This window comes from Cygnus atratus, chromosome 26 (assembly GCF_013377495.2).
Source record: "Cygnus atratus isolate AKBS03 ecotype Queensland, Australia chromosome 26, CAtr_DNAZoo_HiC_assembly, whole genome shotgun sequence".
Lineage (NCBI taxonomy): Eukaryota > Metazoa > Chordata > Aves > Anseriformes > Anatidae > Cygnus > Cygnus atratus.
In genome coordinates, this window is record NC_066387.1 from 4,982,252 (window position 1) to 5,000,900 (window position 18,649).

The 18,649-nt window shown below is 61.8% G+C and overlaps 1 protein-coding gene across 4 annotated transcripts in view; it reads left to right on the plus strand.

Annotated features, from left to right (window-relative positions):
• The first annotated feature begins 2,309 nt into the window (after positions 1–2,309).
• Positions 2,310–18,649, plus strand: part of CSNK1G2 (casein kinase 1 gamma 2) — a 37,877-nt gene continuing 21,537 nt past the window's right edge. Inside the window, exon 1 of one of the 4 annotated variants that reach the window (XM_035569655.2) lies at positions 2,310–2,390. The gene's annotated coding sequence lies outside the window, so the exon portion shown is untranslated. The other 3 variants (XM_035569654.2, XM_035569653.2, XM_035569656.2) reach the window with 3 other exon arrangements.

Below are 18,649 nucleotides of genomic sequence, written 5' to 3' on the forward strand. Positions count from 1 at the left end.
ATTCTTAATGGATTTCTATCACTTTGGTGCCATTTCCCGGGCCCTGAATGCAAATGCTTCGGCAGAAACACTACATTGCCTGCTCCGAGCAGCTTTTTCCTCTGTATGAGTTACAGCAGTGCTTTTTTTTTTGTGTTGCCTGCTTGCGAATTAGCCCTAATTAACTCGTGCCCTGGGGAGGAGGGCAGGGTTCAGAGCTGGATGCTTTCCCAACAGAAATTCCCTGGCTTTTCTCACTAACTCGCTGTGCTGAGCCGGTTCCATAGCATGAGTTGTAGAGGTCTCTGCAGCCCACACCTGGCACACCATGTATTCCCTGCCAAGTTACGGCATGCTGGAGATCCAACTTTAAATAAAATCAGAACTCTTTACTTTCTTGTCTCCTGCTCCAGAGGATGGATAAAGTATCAAGCCAAATGTCTGGACAACTCATGTAGTCTCAAAGTGCTAAAGTCACCTTTTTCCCCCCTTTCCCCTCCCCCCCCCCCACCCCAGCGCAGAGGGATGCAGTGTTAAAAGCCCCCAGACACTGTAGGATCACAGGCCGGGGCCGTAGCAGGCTGTGAACCCATCAGCATCACCCCATGCTCAGCTCCTGCCTCGGGGCCGAGCCCAGGCTGCTCTCGACACACGCACCGCGTGCTGAACGGTGCTGAACGGTGCCAGGGCCCATCAGCACCGCTGCGTCGCAGCCCCGCGGGGTGACAAGGTGAAGCGGGGCCGCGCTGGGCAGAGCTGTGGGTGACGGCTCGCAGGGTGCCACCAAAAGGGACGCAGAGGGGAAAAAAAGGGGATGCGGCGGTCTGGGATGGTGCAAAAGGAAAAGGGGAGGGCGGCTCTGCTGCTGTGGACTTTGGGAGAAGCGTTACCTCCAGCTGCGGGGCACAGGTAACGGCCCTTCTGCACCCTCCTGCGACAGCAGGAATCCCCGCGCCGGGGACGGAGCTGCCAAAGGGCAGGGCCCAGGGGTGGCAGGATCCCTTTTTGGCTTGCGGTGTTTCTCATTCCGTGGTCCTAATTCTCTGATGTCGCCATTGTTCTAGAAGCAAACGCATGCAGGGGAAAAATACCTCAGAGGAGCGGTGCGAGGCGGGAGGGGGGCTCACCAGCAGGAGCGCTTCCGTGCAGCTGGGAGAGAATCGATTCAAGCAGCTGGGGGTGGCTGAGATGGGCGTCTGGGGGGATGGTGGAGCCTGAGGACCGGGTTCTCCCCAGACCACCCCAGCTCCTTTGCCAGGTATTTGGGGGTGAGTCTGCCCCATGCCGTGACGCCGATGAGGGCAGCAGGACCCCACGGGGCGCCTGCTGCCCCTCAGCGCCAGGGTCGCTCTCAGAGGCTCGGGCAGGGACGGCGGCTGCGTTTCATGGGGAGGCAGCGGTTCTGGCCGCGGGGAGCGGTGTTCTGCGGCTGAATTACTTGAATAAACCCAAAATGGACCAAAGTGACAGGCTGGGGGGGGGGGGGGGGTGGCAGCAGGGCTGGGCCCCCGCCTGTCCCTGCGGGTCCCCGAAGCAGGGCCACCCCCTACAGCTGTGCACTACACTTTGGTTGAGATATATATATATATATATATACACACACACCATATATATATATATGTATATATCTCCCTGGTATATGTGTATATATGGTATGTGTGTATATATGTATATATCTCCCTCATATATATATGTATATATCTCCCTGTCCTGAACTGGGGCCATCCCCTACAGCTGTGCACTACAGTTTGGTTGATATATATATATATATACACATACCATATATATATATATATATGTATATATCTCCCTGGTATATGTGTATATATGGTATGTGTGTATATGTGTATATAAGTATGTATCTCCCGGTCCCTGCAAGTCCCTGAACTGGGGCCATCCCCTACAGCTGTGCACTACACTTTGATTGATATATATATATATGCATATGTATATATATATATATATATATCTCCCTGGTGGCTACGACCTATAGCAGAGCTCTGCCTGCAGCAGGACCTGCGCCATATAGGGGTTATGGGCAGCAAGGGGCCCATGCCCTATAGCAGAGCCCGTACCCTATAGGGGGCAGCAGGGGCCCGCCCCTATAGCAGGGCCTGTCCCCTCTAGGGGGCCGTGCCCCTCCTCGGAGCGCTGTGGGCAACAAGGGGTTAAAGGAAAGTCCCGCCGGGAGCCGCCGAGCGCGGCGCTGCCGTAAAGCGCCCCCCGCCGCTGTAAAGCCGCCGCCGCTCTCCGCAAGCCTCCTATTCTGGACCGCGCTTTACGCCAGCGCCGCTGCGCTCCCCCAGCCTCCCTTCCGCTGCGCACGCGCCGAGCTGCGCCGGGCCTCCCCGCTCCGGAGTTCGCTATTCAGGAAAGGCGTTTGCGCCGGCGGCCTGGCGGGGGGCGCATGGGTGCGTGCGGAGCCTACGCCGGCGGCGTAGCCGTGTGGCTGGGCGCTGCTGAGGGAGGCGAGAGGCGGCGTGAGGGGAGCCGGGCAGGGCCGGGCCGGGGGCGCCGCCATGGGGAGGCGGCCGCGGGGCAGCGGCTGCGGGGCCCGGGGCTGAGGGACCCGCCGAGGTAACGGCCGCCGAGGGGCGCCGGGGCCGTGCCGGGGCTGCCCCGGGGCTGCGGCACGGCCCGGGCGGGACCGGGAGCGGGGCGGCGGGGCGCTGGGGCGCTGAGGGGGACGGGGGGGGCGGCCTGAGGGGGCTGGGGAGAGTCTGAGGGGGCTGAGGGGGCTGTGGGGGGGCTGAGGGGGCTGGGGAGGGTTAAGGGGGGCTCTTAGGGGGCTGAGGAGGACTAAGGGGGGTTAAGGGGGTTGGGAGGAGGGACTCAGGGGGGTCTGAGGGGGCTTAAGGGGGGGCCCGAAGAGCCCGGGGCGGTCCTGAGGGGCCCGGGGGGCTCTGAGGGCCTGGGGCCGCCTCGCTGCGGTTCCTCCCCGCGCCGCCTCCTTTGAGCTTTGGGGGAAGAGGCCTGGGTCCCCCCCGACGTCGTGTGTCCGTCCGTCTGTCCGTCCGTCTGTCTGTTGTCCCGTCCACCCCCCCCCCCCCCCCCAAAAATAAGCGCCGTTTGGGGCTGGGGCCGGTAGCGGGGCACCCCCGGGTGTGTCCCCCTGCCCCGCAGCCGGGGCCTCGCAGGATGTTGGCTCCTTTGTATGTGGCTTTCCTCCCTCCGGAGGGGCCGGGAGGTGTTTGTTTGGGGGAAGGGCCTGCGCCGAGCCTGGTATTTAAAATAGCTCTTTTCCTTGAGCAAAGGGGGTGCGGAGGGATGTGAGAAACAGGGAAAATAACCTGCCCTCCTTCTGCCCCGCCGCGACGGAGCTGACTCGAGCTGTTCCTACAGCACCGGGGAGAGGTTTGCAGCCGGGGAGCAGCTCTCCCCTGCCAGCCTGGCAAGCAGGGAGCCGCCACCAGAGGCCTGCGGCTCCTGTCTGGTGGCTGGCAGAGGGAACCGAGGGGGTCCTCGGGCCGAGAGGGAAATAAGGAGGTGTTTGGGGGGCCGTTAGGGAGCGAGGCTTTTCTTACGAGGCATGGCTTGCGGTCTGAGCAGCACGGGGAGCAGCCATGCTAAGAGTGTTTGTGAACTTAAAAATGAAGTTTGTTAAAGCTCTTTCAAGCTGCTGTGAAATCCGCCTGTTCTAAGCAAGGTGGAGGTAACAGGGACCCCAGCCACGTTCTGTGCAAACTGACTGCTGGCTTGGAAGCTGCCTCATTAGCTGATCCGTTTGTTTTCCTGCCGTACAACAAGTGGGTGGGTATCTGGGAATACACTCTGAGGCGTGTGTAAGTTCACCTGCCCGCCGGGCTGTCCTGTCGGCGTGCCCCCACCTCACCGCTGCCAGGTTTAAAAATCGGGCCTTATGTAACGGCGTGGAGGAGACGTTTGGGGTTTGCCAGCGCGTCTGACAGAGAATTGCTGCGAATTAGGGCAGGAGGCCTCCGTGGGGAGCGTGTGGAGAGGCCTCCCGCGTGGCGGGGCAGGCTTGGCTGCTGTCACTCGCCAAAGCTTTGTTTGGTTTTGGTTTAATTTGGGGTGTTGCAGATAGGAGCGGCGTTCCAGGGTGATTTTATCGCCGCTTGGTACCTTTGGGCCTCCGGACGGCTTGGAGTGTTGTGCTGCGGGCCAGGATGCTCTGCCCCAAACGCGGCTCCCTCGGGTCCGTGGTGGCACAGGTGCTGGGGCATCGCCTCGCTAGCTCGTAGGGACTGCGGCCCTCGCGTGCCACTCTGCCCTGGGATTCGCCCTCCCGGTCACCAGTGCGCAGTTCTGCGAGGCCTCAGGAATCCCTTCAGTGGTTTCTCTGCAAAACCAGCTGCCGCTCCGCGCCCGCACCGGCCCGGCCGGGGTGCAGCCGGTAGCAGCTTGCAGGGAGAACGCGCTCCTGTGCAGCAGCTTCTCGGGAGGCGCTGGATGGAGCTCCGTGCCGCTGCCCTCGCGGCGGGGCTCGCGTGTGGGTTTCTTGTTGCGGCTCTCCTCGGAGCGAGCGGAGGGGAGGAAGTTGGCGCTCGCAGTTCGGCAGGTTTCCGAATTGTGCCCTGCGAGCGCTCCTCCGTGCCGCTGCCGGTATGGCGAGAGGCTTCGTGTCGCCTCTTGCTTTGTATTCTGCTTCCGAGCTCCTGTGCAGCCCGAGTGTTGTCAAAACTGCTAATACGGGAGTGACTCAGCGGATCAATGGGAACGACAGGAGGGCTGTGCTTATGGACAGTCAGGATTTTCCCCCCACCCCCTCCAGCCCCACTGGGCTGGAAGAGATGATGTCCGAGAGCCACTGCCAATAAACATGTTTACTGGCCTCGGGCCCGATTGCCTTCTCCAGCCTTCTCTTCCCCCCCCGTGGCTTTCCCAGCTCCCCCGGCGAGGAGAAGCCCTGTGCCGGGAGCAGCAGCGCTTGGCTGTGACCCCCCCGTCCAGGTGCGTGGGCAGCTGGCGGTCTGAGGGCATCCGAGCGGCCGCAAGGACTGGCCCTGGCGCCTGCGAGCCGGGGAAGGAAGCAGCAGGGGACCCGCAGCCCCACGGGCACCCGGGGGTGTCTGGGATCGCAGGGAAGCCTTGGCCGGTGGCACCTCCTGCTGGAAGTCTGGAGGAGAGGGGCAGCCCTCGAGGCCGGGAAGCAGAGGCGTCCCTTCTCTCCCAGCAGCGTGCTCAGCGCCCTGCCGTGCCTCGCGCTGCCCCCGTCCCTTCCGGCTGCCGCTGGAGTTAACCCCCCCCTTCCCTCGTGGTGCTGCTGAGGGGCGGGGGATTCGTGCTGACGAGGGGCTTCCTCCGGGCGCTCTTTTCGGGGAGCAGCTCTGCCCTCGGCCCCGTGACCTGTGGGCGTAGCGAGGAGCCGCTGGGGCCGTTCGGTCCCACCGTGCCCAGTGCCCTGGGAGGGGGCGAAGGGGAAGGAGTCGCCTTGGTTCTGGAGTTGTGCCGGAGAACAAGTTCTCTTCCCGCTAGAAAAGCTGCGTGCTTATAAATAGTTTTGTTTTTTATTGGAATGGATGTTTATACTTCCTACGGGCAGGCAGCATCTCCGGGAGGACCGTTGCTGCCGAGAAGCAGCAGGGCTCGGTTGTGGGGGAAGCAAAAGGTGACGTTCTGCTGGAGCAGCCCACCACTGAGCGTTCGGGCTCCCCTCCCGGCTCCCAGGTCCCCGCTGGCTGCCCTCCATCGCCTGGGGGATTCTCCCGAATCCCTGCTGGGGCTGCAGCACCTCCTGTTGCACAGCCCCCCCCGGCTGTTTCGGTGCTGCATTGTTCCTAGGAAGTGGTTTAAAAAAAAAAAAAAAAAAACCAACGTGGAGCCCAGCAGCCATCTGGCTGAGGTGCTCCGGGGTTCCTCCTGCCCTGCCTCTGCGGTGGTGCCGGCTGCTGGGCGGCTTTGGCAGCTGGGGTGAACCCTGGGCCAGCCCTTCCCAGGCTCGCCTCCACCCTGAGCTGTCCCGAACTGGGATTTTTCCCCCCCCCCTCACCCCCTCGCGGGTTCTGAGGCTGCTGCTGTGCTGGGGGTGAAAAGCGGCGCAGCGAGGGCTGGGGGAAAGGCAGCCCGTGGAAAACCGCACGTCCGTCTGTCTTCTGTTGGCTGCAGCGGCAGCGTTGCGGCAGATCGGTGAGCTCGAGAAGCGTCGAGGGGATCCCGTGCCTTGTGGTGCAGGAGCTGGTTCTTCGCGGAGGCTGCAGCTCAGAGGCCAAACTTCGCAGGGCGGTTGAAAATGCTGCACGGGCCGAGCCGCGTGTGCTTGCTTTCGTGGCCCACGGAGAGGAGAGTTTGTTGGGCTCTCCTTGGGCTCCCAGCTGCGAGGCTGGAGGAAAGAAGCGGTAATTTTTTTGTCGTCGTTCATTTTCACCCAGCCCCTAACCAGAGAGCGTCCTGCAGCCCTTTGTCGTTTAACGTTACGCAGTGCTGCGTGAGGGAGGCCTGGCTTTTACTCGCCAGGTGGCGGAGGAGATGCTTGGCAGGTGATGGGCAGGCTTTGCCCTCCTGAGAGGGAAGTGAAGTTCGCTACCAGAGGTTAACGGTGGGCTTGGCCTTGGATTCTGTGCCGCTGCCTTCTGGAAGAGCTGCGCAGCCCCCGCGCACCGGCAGCGGTGCCGGAGGGGGCCCGGGGGGGCCCTGCGGGCGCGGGGAGCGCCCCCTCCCCGGCCGGGGCTGGAAGGCGCCGGGAGCAGCGGCTGCGCCCCCAGCGCGCTGGGCAGGGCACGGGGCTGGCTGTCGGGCTCCGGCGCCCGCGGCCATCCGACGTGAAAGCGGAAGGCAGCGAAACGGCTCCGTGCTGCTCACGGCTCCGCGCTCCTGGCACCCAGCGTCTCCAGGTAGGAAATGTCACCGCTGTTGGCTTTTGGGGTAGCGCGAGGTACAAACAGCAACGCAAAAGAGCCTTTTTCTTCCCCTTTTTTCCTCATGGACCGTTGGAAGTGACCAAGTTCATACTCCCTCTTGGCGCAGGGGACGAAGGTGCTTTCCGGTACCTTCCGCGTGGAGCGCTTGCCTGGAGCACCCCCGGCCCGGCCGCGTTCACTCCCCTTGTCTTTGGGTTTTACTCAGAGCCTTGTTTTTGTGTTGCCCAGCCCAGAGAACATCGAGGGCGCTGCGGGCACGGTTCGCCTGCTGGCGGAGGCTGCAGCTGAGCAGCGCTCGCCTCTGGTGGGCGCGGGGTCGGCGGCGCTGACGGGCGTGGGCTCGTCCCTGCCGCGGGCCGTGGCGATCCCTGCACAAACCCGCTCACCGGAGCTGGTTGCTCCGTGGGTTTCCGTGGCTGGGGAAGGAAAAGGAAGTGCTGCGAGGGCTGCAGGGTTGCTGCTTCCTCCAGGGTAACCTGCGGGTGGTTTGAATCGTGTGCTGTTTCCATAGGGGTGGCTGCCTGGTGGTGGGGAGCCGGGAAGAGGAGCCCACAGCAGGTTCCCGCAGTGCTGCGGTAGGCGTCTGAGCACAGAGAGAGCAATTCCAGCCCGGCCAACCTCCACGGCTCCGTGCTGCCGCGCTTGGAGCTGGGTGCGTGGCTGGGCCGTGCCGCGGGAGCAGCTCCCTCCCCGTCCGCCTGCCTGTAGCGGGGCAGCAGAGCTGGGCACCCCTCGCGGGCACCGAGTTAGGAGAGCGAAAGGAGCTCGGTTATCCCGCTAACAGCGCTGCGGCGAGCTGCAGGACACGAGTTGTTCCTCAGCGCGCTGTTCGGGCACACCTGAGCTGCGTTGCCAGTAAATGTCTCCAGTGGAAGCTTCCTCTTGGGGAATTTGCCACAATTTTGACTGGGCTGCTGTGGGAGAGGTGAGGCTGGCTCGGCAGTCACGTCCGCTCCTGCCAGCTCACTGACTTCGGCTTCTACCTCGCTGAGGGGTTTTCTCGCAAGAGCCTGCGCGTCTGGCAGGGAGCTGAGCTGCGCTGCGTGGTCGCAGCCCAGAGCACCTCCCGCACCGGCGGGCTGGAAGGTGGCAGGAGAAGAGGCGGCGCAGAGCGAGCAGGGGAACCAGCGCGTGCGACCGGCCGCCTGCAGTCCGGGCGGCACCCGCAGCCCCCGGCAGCTTCCCCTGCGATCTCCGAGCACAGAAGTGCGGGTCTCAAAACAACGTGTGCGCGGTGTCAGGGTGCGCTGCAGCGGGCTCGGTGAGAGCAGAGCCCCGAAGCGTGCTAGCGCACAAGCAGGGCACGGTCCCCGCTGTGGCCCTGGCGGGGTCGCAGCCCCAGTTCCGCCCGCCCCTGGGACAGGAGCGCAGCGCTTGGTGCTCTGCTCCTCTTTCTGTTCAGAGCCAGAAACCAAAGTCCGGAGCGACGCTTCCCCAGCCAGAAGCGTTGAAAGGCACTTGCTGTTGTTTTCGGGCCAATGTTTAACTTGCTCCTGTGATGAGGAATGTCTGCTAGACTCTAAATATTTGCCTTGAGGAAGAAGTCGGAGAGAAGAACATCCGCTGCGGCGGCTCGAGGGGGGCAGGGGGGCCGACAGGAAATGCGCTCACGTCTCCGCGCTCACAGGTCTGTAAAACCGCCCGCCTTCCCCGTGGCCCGGCCGGGGCAGGTACGGGGCGGCCCTGGCTGAGCCGCGGCGCGGGAGCAGCAGCGGGGAGGAAATGTTTGTGTGCTCGGGCACGCGGCGCTGGGTGTGGCTGCGTGCACGGCCCCGGCCCCGCTCACGCTGCCGGGGGATTTCAAGGCGCACATTCGGAGCTGCCTTCCACCGGGGCAGTGTCCGGCGGTGGGGGCAGCCGGGCTGAAGCGTGCGTAAGCTTCCTGATAGAAGAATCAGAGCAGAAAAGAAGCACTCTGCTGCTTTTGCCGTAGTCTTCGGCGGCTGTGAAACCCTCGGCAGCGGATCCTGCTCATGGCAGGATTTCCCATGCCCTGGACCCGCTCGGTGAGGCGCTTATGGCTTCTGCTGCCCTCGCTCACCTCGGTGTGATCCCTCTCGCGGCGCGCCACGAGCGCACGGCTCCGGTAAGGCTGTAAGGGCGCTCGCTGCCGCTCGTCCGCGTGCGGCTTGTCCCCGGTTCTGGGCAGGGAGCAGCTGTGCGGGGATGCGCTGGGTGCCGGGGATGTACGTCGGGATCAGGTGGGGCGGTGCTGGCCTGCCCACGAAGGAAAGCGTGGATTCAGTGGGCACGTGAGGAAGTGGGGACGGGGAGGAACCCGCTGCTCTTCTCCCGCCTCGCCCTGGCTCAGGTGCCCCTGCAGGCCGGCCGAGTGGTTCTGGGGCTGGGCGTGAAGTCTGGCCTTCAGGGGCACAGCGAGCCCCTGCCCCAGCCGCGTGTTCGCTGCTCTTGGTTGCTCCTTTGGCCACGCCTGACCATTTTAGCGGAGCTTTGCATAGGTAAAGAAGAGCGCCTTTACTCCTGAAGCAAAATCAAAGGCGCCCGGCGTTAGCGAGGAGGGCTTTGCCCAGTTGGGAGCTCCCTCCTTCCCGTGGAGCAAAGGACCTGCAGGCAGCCCTGAATTACCACCTGAAGCTGCGGTCCGGAGAGCAGAGCCCAGCTGGGGCAGCTCGGAGCGCGGCTCCAGCTTTTCCGGATGGGTTTGCCCTTGGGGACGCAAATGGTCTTGTCACAGCGAGTCCGAGCCCTGTCCAGCCTGGAAGCCAGCAGGGTGCTGGTGTTGGGAGGGGAGTGGGGATCAGGGGGCTCTATAGGAAGGTGGCAAACTGACTTTTTGCCCCGGTTTGCGTACTCTGCGGGCACCTGATAGCGTCTGGTGGTAACTGAGCTGTGTCCGGGCAGCCCAAGTGCTCTGGCAGCGGCAGCCTGGAGCCCCTCCGGTGGTGCAGCCCCGGCGTAAAAGGTTTTGGAGGGGCTCGTGGTCCCGAGCAGGGCCAGCCAGCCCCGCTGAGCGTGCTGCGGGGCTGACCGCAGGTGGGCGTCCAGCAGCGCCGTGCTGCTCTGGGACATCTTGGTCTTCTTCTGTAATGTGTGGATGGGTTTGGGCCCCCAGATTGGCTGCACAACAGATGAGGAGGCTGGGGGAGCTGAGTGCTCCCTGCAGGGGCTGGAAGAGGTGACGGGAACAAGAAACCCAAGTGATGGACACAGGAAGAGAAGAAAAGGTTTGGGTTTCAGATGGAAGCGTGCTCTGGAGAAGGGCAAGCGTGTGTTGGCTGGGGTTTCTGGGGCAAGCCGGGGAGGTGCGAGCCCGGAACGGAGGGAGAAGGGTCGGTTTGTGCACGCAAACAGCGCTGCGGGTGCTGAGAGCAGCAGGATGGAGTGGGCGCTCCTGGGGGCGTGTCCTGTCTGCTGCTGCTTGCAGGTGATCCTCGGACGTTATAAATTAAGCCCTTTAGTAGGGCCCAGAGAAGCAAATCGTGAGCAGGGAAGGCAAAGGGAGGAACCAGCGAGCTTGCACCAGATCCACCTGCTCGAGGGCCGGCTGGCTTTCGGCTGAACCCCTTGGGAAGCCTCCACATGGAGCTCTTTGTCTCCCAGCCAGCAGCGGCTCTGTGAGCACCTTTCTGGCTGTAGCCGCCCGCGTGGTGTTCCTGCTTCGGCCCTGGCCTCGGGGTCTCGTGAAACGCTCACAGATGGGGAGGGAGGGAAGGTGAGAACCAGCCTTTGGAACATGCCCTTCTGGTGTGGAGGCTGGTGGCAAACCACAGCGGGGCCTTCATCCACGGAGCTGTCACGGCGCTCAGTAAGGGGCTGTGAATCCGATTCCCTGGGCGAGGAACTGCGGGGTGGAGGAGTGAAAAGGTGCTGAACCATCCGTGGCACGTCCAGGAGCGGGGTGCGGGTCTCTGGCCCCTCTGCTTATCCCTCCCTGCGAGCCAGCAGGCTGGGGTGTCTGTCTAGGACTGAACGCGATGCAGCGAACCTCCGGTTGGTCGGGGATCATCCCTTGCTGCCCCCTTTTCTTCGGCGAGATCAGCGACGCATCAGGGTTCCGCACGGCTTCCCTTCCCCGGCTGTGAAATAAGCAGGTCGCTTGCGTACCTCAGAGAGAGGCTGCGAGGAAAAAGGTGCAGTGCACTGAGCTGCTCGGTCTTGTACCGGGGGGGTGGGAAGATAAATGCCTCCTGCATCGCTCGTTGCTCCTCTGCAGGCGCTGCTGACGCTTGCGCGTAAGCCGGGGGATGTTGTGCCACCGCGCATCCCTCTGCCCGTGGTACAGATGAATTGTGCTGCTCCTCCTTGCTGCCCATTTCTCCCCCCGGTCTGGGCTCTGGGTCCTGTCTGAGGCCCGGGGCGGCCGTTCCCGTTGGGCGGAGAGCTGGGAGCAGCGCACGTAAGGCAGGGCGGCTCGATTCCAGTAAGGAAGCGCTGCCGGCATCCCAGCACGGGGAGCTCGACGGCTCAGGGGAGAGGTTTCCCTGTGAAACCGCCCCCGACGCTTTCCCTTCCACCCTCCCCCTTCCCCTCCCAGCTCTTAAGGCTTGGCGGTAATTTGGGAGGAAACGCATGGGGCTTCGAGCAGCCCGAGGAAGAGCGTGGAGGGAGAAGCGGCGCCCGCTCGAATGCGGGACAGCTCCGCTCGGCAGAGCCGCAGCCCTGCAGCCCAGGGGTGGAAGCAGCCTTGTCAGCGGTGAGTGACACCCCCTGTACCTTGCCTCCGGGGGTGATGGGGCTGCTTCCATCGCCCGTGCCATCCCCTCCTTCTGCGTGACCCCAGGGGAGCTGGGGAAGTTGCAATTAGCTGCACGTTGGTGACGGAAGAGCCCGGGCACCCCTTCGTCCCTGCCTCGTGTTGCAAAAGGCCACCCCAGAGCTGCCGCTGCAGCTGCCTCCGAACCCGGTTCTGTCAAAAGGATGTGGGTTATGGGGGATAAAATCCCAAACCCTACCGTTCAAAGTGCTTCTGCCGCCCCAGCTCCTGCTGACAGCGGGGGTTTGGGAGCGGTACGCACGACACGAGGGCGAGCGGATCTCTGCGGAGGGCCGAGGAAGCCTGCTGTCACGCGGCGTGCCGTGCCCGAGCCTTTGGCAGTCGGCGCGCGGAGCCTGGCCGTACGCTTCCCCGCCGCCCTCGCGGATCCCTTTTCCCACGGTGAAACGTGGCTGGGGGTGACCCCTCTGGAAAGCCCTTCCTGCTGCGGGCCCCGCAGGGCTCAGCCTGCCCCGCGGGATGAGGAACGAGCCCGAATCGTGGGGACAGCAGGCGCAGCGGGCTGTGGTCATCCTTCCCCCGGTGCTGCGTGGCTCTCAGCGCGGCTCCTGCAAGCGGCCGGGGAGCCCCGCCGTTCGCCGTGCCTCTGAGAAGTGTTGGAGAAGGCTTTTGGAAAAAAAAACTGCCTGGTTTCTCCCCAGTTTCCAGGGCTGTCCCGTGCAGGGAAGGTCCCTGTGGCAGGGCCACGTGTGCAGGCGAGGTTACGGGGCACGGCAGCACTCGGGACCCGGCTTTCCTCCCGCTTGTGCTGCCGCTTTCTGTGCGACATCCGGCAGCTGCATGCCTCGGTTCCCTCCTCTGTACCGACACTTCCCCAGCGAAGTACCTCGAGCCGCCTGCTGCGAAGAGTAGTGCAGGAGCCAAGGGACGTTTATCGGCTGCATCAGCCGTCTGGAAAACCCCTGGAGCTTGTGCCTGGGAGCACCAGGAAGACACAAGAGGCGACGCTGCTGCTCTGATCCCTGCCCAGCTGGGAGGGGAGGAGGTGGGTGCCCAGCCCCTGGAGCTGCATGGTGTGGAAGCCAGCCCGGTGGAGAGGATGTCCCATGGAGTGTCCCGTGTGGTGTGATGGATCCGGGCCTTTGTACGTGTTCAGGGCGGCAGGGGCACGCTTGGAAAGAGCAGCGTCCACGCCTGGCGTTGTCTGCAGCTCCCCAGCGAGCTGGGCTCTGGTCAGACGGTTCTGGCTGCCTGGAGGGGATCATCAGAGGGGTTCCCTCACGTGTGGCCACGTGGGAAGTTGGGATCACAGACATGAAGAAAGTCCCCCGTAGGCTTGGCGCTCAAATCTAGCGTGGGCAGCAGGGATGTCCTGCCCTCCAGAGGTGGTGGCTTTGAGGAGAAGAGAGCATCACCTGCAGTCAGAGCCGGGTTGTGCCCGTCAGCCGCAGGCTGCTGCTCGCTGCCGCTCAGGCTCCCGACTGCCCTGCGCCGTCCCGCCTTTCCCCTGCTTGCTCCCAGGGCCCCATCTCAGCGACGTGCTGCTGGATGTCGGTTTCCTGGTCCCTGGAAGCTGGGAGCAAGTGGAGATGCCCCGAGCTGTTCAGCGATCCTGAGCCTGCTCCAGCCGTTTTCAGGCTGGCTGTGCCGTGGGAGACCTGTGGTGCGAGCGTTGGAGGGCTGCGGTTTCCAGCCTCCTCTGCCTGCAGGCTCCTGAGGTTATCTGGGAGCCTGTCCGAGTGCTGTGGGAAGGAGAAAGTGCCGAGTCTGGGAGCCTGCTGGCCCTTCCCTGCGCCATGTTCAGTCCTGCCGGGAGGAAATCTCCCCCAGGTGGATGGGAGGGCTGGAGCCTGCACCCAGCTTGGGCCTAGGGCAGGAAAGGAAGGGAAGGGAGCTGCGCGCATCCAGGAGTTGGCTTCTGTGAGAGGAAAGGGATTGGGAAACGTCTGCTCCTTTGGAGAACAGCTGTGGAGCCCTCGTCCTGGCTACAGCTGATCCCTCGGTGCCGGCAGGAAGCACGTGTGGGATTCGAGGCTGCAGGACCCACGGGCACGATGTTGTGGAGAGAGGGCTGGGGCCGCAGGACGTGCTCCCCTCGCCCTGCTTTGGTGGCGAGAGCAGACTGGGGCTCTGAGATCCTCAGGAGCTTGCTGTGCATCCACCTGACGTCACGCTGAGGCTTCAGCACGCGTGCGCATTTAAAACCGCCCCTTCGGAGGGGCGAGGGAAGAGCCCGAAGTTCCTAGCAGCAAGCAGCGCGAAGCCCACGCCTCCGGGTGCGCTGGCGAAGTCCTCGTGCGCCCTGCAGCCTCTGCCTTGTGCTGGGCAGGCACCGCAGCCTCTGCTGCCGGGCACGAGGCGGGGCAGCTCACTGCTGCCGCAGCACAAAGGTGCGGCACGTCTCTGGCTGCGGAGGAGGAGGGGAGGAAGCCTTCCTCTCGTCTGGCTGCCTGTGAGACCGACGGCAACTTTGCCTTCACGTCTGTTCCTGTCCACGCTGCCTGATGCGCGCTCAGGTGCCTTGTCAAGAGAAAGGCAAGCGGTGCTTGATATTGCTCTTATTAAAAAAAAAAAAAAAAGTGTTAGCTTTTGAGGACACAGGAGTATTCAGGGACAGTGCTGGGGAAGCAGCGTGCTGGTAGAGATGGTCTTAACCTTATTTCAGGCTGCAGTGGCACAGGAGGAGGTGTTCTGGCCTCAGACGGGAGATGCGAAATGGAAGTGGTTGTTCCAGGCTGCTGGGTGAGAACCGCGTATTTATCTAGAAACCTTCTTTTCGCTGCTGCCTGGTGACTGCTCAGCAGGCTGCGAGCCCCAGGGGTGGGCGGGAAGGCACTGGAAGGGGAATTTGCCTTGTTCGCAAACCTGCCGTCAGAGCAAAAAGACAAAAAAGGCGACTCCTGCGCTGCTGGGAAGGGCAGCGAGGGCACGGCCGTGCCTGGGGCCAACGCTCTTGTGCGGCTCACGTCCCGCGCCTGCGGGCACTCGCCTTCCGTGTCATGAGCCCAGGCAGCAGGAAGGGTGGCAGAGCCTTCAGGGTGGGTTTTGCCCTGCAGGTGAAGCAGAGGCGGTTAAAAAAGATCTGTGTCCAGCGGCAGGGGCTGAAATACGGAATGGGACTGCCCACCTTGAGCATGTTGCCGGCCCTGGCTCTCTAGTCATCTTCAGAGGCCCGTGCTTGGCAGCCACTCGAGCAGTGGCTCTCCTTGCGCTTCTCCCTGCCTGGGCTACAGAAGCGACGTGGTGGTTGGGGTGCGGGCAGTTTTGGGAGCTGATTTTTGCGAGGGGATGACCAGGCTTGAATGCAAACCTCGGGCGTTGCTTTGGGTGAGCGCTGGGGACTGCAGCACGGGGCTGGGCCAAGTCAGACCCCCCTGGGCTGTGGGCACTGGACCTCCCTGGGGCTGGTGCCGGCTGCTGCTAGACGCGCTCCGTTGTGCTCTGGTCGGAGTAAGTAGCGCTGGCGGGTCTCGTCTGTAGAAGCAGAACCTCTGCAGCCCCTATCTCAAGGTGAGCGTGCTTGTGACAGCGAAAGCAGCGGGAGAGCTGGGCAGGAGGGGACCGCTCGGAGAAGCAGCAGGAGCTGCTCTTCCCCCGGTCCCCGTGGACGTGGGGAGCGGGCGTGCAGGGTGCAGGGCTGGTGAGCGGCTCTTCGCCGGCCAATTGCTGCGGCCTTTGGAAGGCAGCTGCTTCCTCCGCAGCTCTGCCTTCCAGCAGCAGCACGGATTTAATTAGCGTCTGGTGTCGAACCGGAGCTCGCTGTGCTGGGGAGGCATTGTCTGGTTTCAATAAATACCCGCCGGCAGAGCCACAAAAGCCGGCGCATGCGAGGGACTCGCCGGCTGAGACCACTTGTTGGAGTGAGCGGCTGGGGTGTGAAGTGCCCCAGTGAATCCCGCGCTTGTGCCGAGCGGGAGCTTGAAAGGCATCGGCAGCGTCTTGGCCGGGGCGCCCGCCTGCGTCCCGTGGAGACGAAGAGCCGGGCGTTGGGCTCTGGCTGCCTGGCTGCTGTCCTTTGAGCTCCCCCAGCCAGAGGCTCCGCGTCGCCTGTAGTGAACTTCCTTTCTTCTAGCACTACCAAGTCTGCATGAGTAAAACCGAAACCTCTTCAACGTCCTAATCAGTTTTTTTTTGTGTGAGTGCTGAACTGCTAAGATGCGATAGATTCTGCAGAATTACAGCCTTGTGTAACTTACCTCCCGCAGGGGCAGAGGACGAGCCCGTGTCTTTTCCGCTGCTGTTCAGAAGAAGGGTTACAGCTCTGGTTGCCCGCCTGCAGCGTCCTCCTTACGGTAACGGTGAAGCGAGTTGCACTTTCCAAGACAGAAATTGCTCCGTCTGTGCACGGAACACCAGAGCCGCGCTGTACAGGCAGCAGAGCGTCAGGCTGGAGCCGGCCCCTTGCTCCGCGGCCTTCCAGCAGCGCAGCAAAGCCTCTGCGGGCCCCGAAGCCGAGAGGAGAGCTGTCGCTGCTCTAGGCCAGCAGAGGCAGGCGTAGGGGACAGGGAGAAGACGCTGGCAGCATCCCAGAGCCGGGCTGGAGGGGAAGGTGGGCAGCCCCACGGCCCTGTGTTGGTCTCGGCGTCTCTCGGCACCCGGGTTTTGGTGTCCCCAATCCCCACGGTGGCTCGGTGCTGCCGCTGTTCCCACACGCTGTGGGTCCGGCACTGGGACCGTGCTCCAGGGGCCCGTGGGGTGCGCGTGGCTCGAGACCCGGGGGGTGCCTGCCCTGGGACTCGCTTGGGCCAATTGCTCGTTCTTTTTGCGGGGTTTGTAAAAGTCAGCCGCAGCGTTGTTGCCATTCAAGCCTCTCTGATGAAGTTTCAGTGCTTTTTCTGCTACATTTCGTGAATTCTGCAGTTGGAAGTTTAAGTTTGTGGCTGATGAGCCCAAAGAGATGAATGGACTCGACTGGGCACTTGGCTCTCGGGTGGATTTGGCTGACTCGTGCTGTGTTTGATCTCTCCCGGTCGAGTTTTCAGATTTGATCTTATTTTAGCATGTGTATGTTTACTGTTATTACTATTACTATATTTCCTAGAGAAGTATTTTTAGCTTTTTGCTTGGTTCCTGTGCTGCTGCTGAAATTTCAGTCGTGGTATTTCCGGCTCTTTGGTCAAGCACTGTTCATATTTTCCATCCAGGTGTAACTGCTTTGGATGGGGATCCAACGAAAAGAGTGAAATTCTATATTCAGCTGGAAGCAAATCGCAGAGCAATGCACAGCAGCGGAGAGATGCTGCGGGGAGTTTGCTTTGTGGCCGCTTTTATTGAGGCGCTCAGGTGTTGCCTCTGCAAGCTTCTCTGCATTTAAAACCGTTAAGGATCTGTGTTCTGGATTCTGACTGTCCGAAGCGCGTCGATTTCCATTTCTGCTTATGCAAGTGGGGAGCAGACAGGAATCAAAACTGCCCCGCTTGTGTTGGTTAAAGATGGACCCGTTCCCTTACTGGATATTGTTGGGTGCCAGGTAATTGCTGCCGAACGGCCGTCGGAAAGCCGACTTTTGGTGAAGCTGCTGATATGCACGCGCATCCTCGCCTTGGGAGCTTGTGTCACCTGCCAGGGCCGCGCTCTGGCCCGAGCTTTGTGCTCTCCTCGGAAAGGAGCAGATGTCTTAAAGCCGCGGTAGCACCAGGAGCTCGCACTTCCGTGTGAGGTTGTGTTATCCCTGTTACCTTCGGAGCGTTGCCGTTGCACCCACCTGGGCTCTGCCACGAGCTGAAAAATCCCATTTGGCGTTTTTCTCCAGTTTTGCTGCTCGTTTAATTTCGTTATGTCTGGGCAGCAGCTAACAGGCTTCGCTTGTGCATCTCCGTTGGGTCGGGCCCTGTGCGGAGGGGACGCTGCGTGTGCAGCGAGAGCCATGGCTGCTCGAGCCTTTCCCCGCCCCGACCGCATCGTTCGCGGTGCTGCTTCTGCTGGAATGTGCCAAACGGCTGAGATTCTGCTTCTGAAGCAGTTCGATGGTTTTGAACGTCAGCCCGGCACCTCGACAGATCTCAATGAAATCACGCGTGAGTCATTATTGGTTTTGCATTGTGGGGACTCGGGGTAGCTGAGCGCTTGTCAGGCCGCCGAGCCGTGAAGCAGGCCTCCCCGTCAATAGGGACGTCCTCTGCTGCGGTGTTGGGGCTCAACTTCCCTTGCTGTTGTCGAGGGCAAGATGTAGTGCACAACTCTTTCCTTAAAGAAAAAGCACTGAAGAAATCGCTGGAACCCATTAAAAAGCCACGCGAACGTTTGGAGGCTGGGAGAAAGTAAATGGGGAGAGACTTGGAGCTGGAGGTGAAGAAGTGACCAGAGCGCAGTGCCTAAAGGTCTGCCGGGGAGGGGAATGGCCAGCGAGGAGAGAGCTCCTCTGGTTCAGAGAGCGGCCGAATAGACGCAGTAGCTGGAGGAGGAAGCCAGGCACTGCAAGGCAGGAAGAAAAACCCATCTTTTTCACAGCTCAGGAGGTTGGGGGGGGAGGGGGTAAAAACATCAAATGCTTTATTATTAACTTCTCTAATCCTGATATTTTCGTGGCTTGGATGTTTCTGGGACGTGGTCGAGAGCCACAGAGGGTTGCAGGGGTGGTACGGCAATAGAGCCCCGCGTGATAAATGCTTTAATCTCTGACAGAAGCTCAAAGCATTCCTCCTCGGTCTTTTTTTATTACTGTTGTTATTTATTCCGGGTTAACTCCATAGCTGGAGGTGCCGGTCATTTGCTCTGCTGGTGTTTTTTTTTGTTTTGTTTTTGTTTTTTTTTTGCTGGAGCTGCCGCGAGCGCCCGGTGCCGTGGGGCCGAGTGCGTGCGGGTGGAGCCCTGTGTCCTCCCGCGGACACACCATGTCCTCACAGGGAGCTGGGAGGCCAGGAAGGGAGGGGAGGTTTGGAACGAGGATGCTCGGATCATGTCGGATTAAAAGCTTTGCTTCTACAGTTTAGGTTTTTTTTTTTTTTTCCCCTGAAGACTAAAAGAAATTCTGGTAGAAACATTAGCCTTGGCTTTATTCCTGTTTTTTTTTCTCCTGTCAAGAAACAACTCGGATGAAGGGGGATTAAAAAAAAAAAAGTTTTGGACAAAATTCCCTTGCAAATGTCCTCGCTATACAAACCTGGTGGGGCCAAAAGGGAAACCACGCTGCGCCACCGGGCTGGGGGGGGGACCAGCCGTGTCTGCTCGGTGTTGA